At 36.5% G+C, this 4,113-nt stretch overlaps 1 non-coding gene across 1 annotated transcript; it reads left to right on the forward strand.

The window, feature by feature from the left end:
* The first annotated feature begins 2,207 nt into the window (after positions 1 to 2,207).
* LOC127745897 (small nucleolar RNA R71) lies at positions 2,208 to 2,315 on the forward strand. Its single transcript, XR_008007520.1, has one exon. It is a non-coding gene; the product is annotated as a small nucleolar RNA R71 (small nucleolar RNA).
* Positions 2,316 to 4,113: the final 1,798 nt, after the last annotated feature.

Here is a 4,113-nt window from a genome sequence, read left to right on the forward strand (position 1 = left end):
AAATTACCTGAAATCACAGAAAAATACACAAACTCATAGTAAAGTCCAGAAATGTGAATTTTAGCATAAAAACTAATGAAAACATCCCTAAAAGTAGCTAAATTATACTAAAAACTACCTAAGAACAATGCCAAAAAGTGTATAAATTATCTGCTTATCAGTGTGGATCCTGGTGTTTAAATGCCAGCTTTCCTTCCTGTTCTGGCGTCTAAACGCCAAGTTGTTGCCCTATTCTGGCATTTAAATGCCAGTCTGGTGCCATATTCTGGTGTTGAAACGCCCAGAAAGGTGCTAGATTGGGCATTTAAACGCCCATTTTGCTATCCTTACTGGCGTTCAAATGCCAGTAAGTCCTTCCTCCAGGATATGCTGTTTTCAATGCTGCTTTTGATTTTTTTCTTTGTTTTTGTAATTGTCTTTGTGACTTCACATGATCATCAACCTAAAAGAAAACAAAATAATATAGATAAAATTAAAATAAAATTGGGTTGCCTCCCAATAAGCGCTTCTTTAATGTCAATAGCTTGACAGTGAGCTCTCATGGAGTCTCACAGATGATCAGAGTATGGTTGAGATCTCTCAACACCAAACTTAGAGTTTGGCTGTGGCCTCCCGACACCAAACTTAGAATTTGAATGTGGGGGCTATGTTTGACTCTGTATTGGGAGAAGCTCTTCATGCTTACTCTCCATGATTACAGATGGAGAACCTTGAGTCTTTACTACAAGGTATTCTTCATTCACATGAAGGATCAACTCTTCTCTGTCAACATCAATTACAACTCTTGCTATGGCTAGGAAGGTTCTTCCAAGGATGATGGATTCATCCTCATCCCTCCTAGTGTCTAGGATTATGAAATCAGCAGGGAAGTAAAGGCCTTCAACCTTCACTAGCACGTCTTCTACTAGTCTATAAGCCTTTTTCATAGATTTATCTGCCGTCTCCAATGAGAATTTGGCAGCCTATACCTCATAGATTCCCAATTTCTCCATTACAAAGAGTGGCATCATGTTTATCCCTAACCCCAGGTCACACAGAGCTTTTTCAAAGGTCATGGTGCCTATGGTACAGGGTATTAAGATTTTACCAGGATCCTGTTTCTTTTGAGGTAAATTTTGCTGAACCAATGTATTCAGTTCATTAGTGAGCAAGGGAGGCTCTTCCTCCCAAGTCTCATTACCAAACATCTTGGCATTTAGCTTCATGATTGCTCCTAAATATTATGCAACTTGCCCTTCAACAATGTCTTCATCCTCTTCAGAAGATGAATAGTCATCAGAGCTCATGAATGGTAAAAGGAGGTCCAAGGGAATCTCTATGGTCTATGTATGAGCCTCAGATTCCTTTGGTTCCTCATTAGGGTATTCCTTACTGACCATTGGACGTCCCCTGAGGTCTTCCTCATTGGGATTCACGTCCTCCTCCTTCTCTAAGGTTTTGGCCATGTTGATTATATCAATGACCTTGCACTGTCCTTTGGGATTCTCTTCTGTATTGCTTGGGAGAGTGCTAGGAGGAGTTTCAGTAACCCTTTTACTCAGCTGGCCCACTTGTGCCTTCAAATTTCTAATAGAGGATCTTGTTTTAGTCATGAAACTAAGAGTGGCCTTAGATAGATCAGAGACTATATTTGCTAAGCTAGAAAAATTCTGCTCAGAATGCCCTGTCTGTTGCTGAGATGATGATGGGAAAGGTTTGCTATTGCTAAACCTATTTCTTCCACCATTGTTATTATTGAAGCCTTTCTTCTGTTGATCCTTCCATGAAAAATTTGGATGATTTTTTCATGAAAGATTATAGGTGTTGCCGAAGGCTTCACCTATGTAATTCACCTCTGCCATTGCAGGGCTCTCAGGATCATAAGCTTCTTCTTCAGAAGATGCTTCTTTAGTACTGTTGGATGTATTTTGCAATCCATTCAAACTCTGAGAGATCATATTGACTTGTTGGGTCAATATTTTGTTCTGAGCCAGTATGGCATTCAAAGCATCAATTTCAAGAACTCATCTCTTTTGAGGCGTCCCATTACTCACAGGATTCCTCTCAGAGGTATACATGAACTAGTTATTTGCAACTATTTCAATAAGTTCCTGAGCTTTTGTAGGCATTTTCTTTAGGTGAATGGATCCACCTGCAAAGTGCTCCAGTGACATCTTGGAAAATTCAGACAGACCATCATAGAATATATCTAATGTGGTCCATTCTGAAAGCATGTCAGAAGGACACTTTTTGGTCAGCTGCTTGTATCTTTCCCAAGCTTCATAGAGGGACTCACCATCTTTTTGTCTGAAGGTTTGAACATCCACTCTAAGCTTGCATAGCTTTTGAGGAGGAAAGAACTTGGCTAAGAAAGCTGTGACCAGCTTATCCCAAGAGTCCAGGCTATCTCTGGGTTGTGAGTCCAACCATGTTCTAGCTCTGTCTCTTACAGCAAAAGGGAAAAGCATAAGCTTGTAGACTTCAGGATCAACTCCATTGGTCTTAACAGTATCACAGATCTGTAAGAACTCAGTTAAAAACTGATAAGGATCTTCTGATGGAAGTCCATAAAACTTGTAGTTCTGTTGCTGTAGAGAAACTAATTGAGGCTTTAGCTCAAAATTGTTTGCTCCTATGGCAGGGATTGAGATGCTTCTTCCATAGAAGTTAGAAGTTGGTGTAGTAAAATCACCGAGCATCTTCCTTGCATTATTGTTTGGCTCGGCCATAAATGTTTCTTTTGCTATTTCCTTTTCGAAAATTTTAGTGAGGTCCTCCTCAGAGTTTTGTGCTTTAGCTGCTCTTAGCTTCCTCTTCAGAGTCTTTTCAGGTTCAGGATCAGCTTCAACAAGTATGCCTTTATCTTTGTTCCTGCTCATATGAAAGAGAAGAAAACAAAAAAAATTTGGAATCCTCTATGTCACAGGATAGAGATTCCTTGAGGTGTCAGAGGAAAATAAGAATAGAAGAAGGAAGTAGGTAAAATTTCAAACACACAAAGAGAGATGGAGTTCAAATTGACAATGGAGGAGGAATGTTAGTGTTTAAATAGAAAAATATAAGAGAGGGGGAGAATTTTCAAAAGTAAGAAGAATAAAATTTAAAATGAATTTTTGAAAAATTGTTTGTGTATTTTGAAAAAGATAAAAAATAGTAAAACAAACAAAAAAATATCAATTAGTTAGTTGAAAAAGATTTGAAAATAAAATTTTGAAAAGATAGGAAATTTAGAAAAGATTTTTAAAATTGATTTTGAAAAAGATATGATTTGAAAAAGACATGTTTAAAAATATATGATTGAAAAGATATTTTGAAAAAGATTTGAAAAAGAAATTTTAAAAAAATTTGATTTTTGAAAAAGATATGTTTGAAAAGATATGATTTTGAAAAAGATATGATTGAAAATATTTGATTTGAAAAAGATTTGATTTTGAAAAATTATGAAGATTTGAAAAAGATTTGATTTGAAAACAAAATTCCTCTCCTTGTGTCATCCTGGCGTTAAACGCCCAGGAGCTGCATGTTTTGGGCATTTAACACCCAATTGCTGCATGGTTTGGGCGTTTAAATGCCTAGCCAGGTACCTTGGCTGGCGTTTAAACGCCAGTTTTCCTTCTTCAGTGGGCGTTTTGAACGCTCAGCTTTTTCTCTGTAATTCCTCTGCTTTATGTTCTGGGATCTTCATTTTGCTAAATCCTTTATTCAAGAAGATATGTTTTCAATTTTGAAAAATAACAAAATGAGTTGAAACATATAATTCTTGGATCAAAACACAAGATATATGCAAGAACATTATAAACGTCAAGATAAACACCAAGAACAATCTTGAAGATCAAGATGAACATCAAGAACTCAGTTTTCTTAATGAAAAAAACATGGAGGACACCAAACTTAGAACTTTCTCATGTTTGAGCCATATGAATGCAAGAATGCATATGTAGAACATCATGCAGTGCAAATCAATAAATCATGAAGATCAAACAAGGCAATTCATCAAGAATGACTTGAAGATCATCAAGAACACAATGTATGTGTTTCGAAAATTGCAAGACAATTAAAATCATGCAATTGACACCAAACTTAAAATTTGGCCTTAAATTCAAACAAGAACCATGAAATATTTTTGAGTTTTTA

This window comes from Arachis duranensis, chromosome 3 (assembly GCF_000817695.3).
Source record: "Arachis duranensis cultivar V14167 chromosome 3, aradu.V14167.gnm2.J7QH, whole genome shotgun sequence".
Lineage (NCBI taxonomy): Eukaryota > Viridiplantae > Streptophyta > Magnoliopsida > Fabales > Fabaceae > Arachis > Arachis duranensis.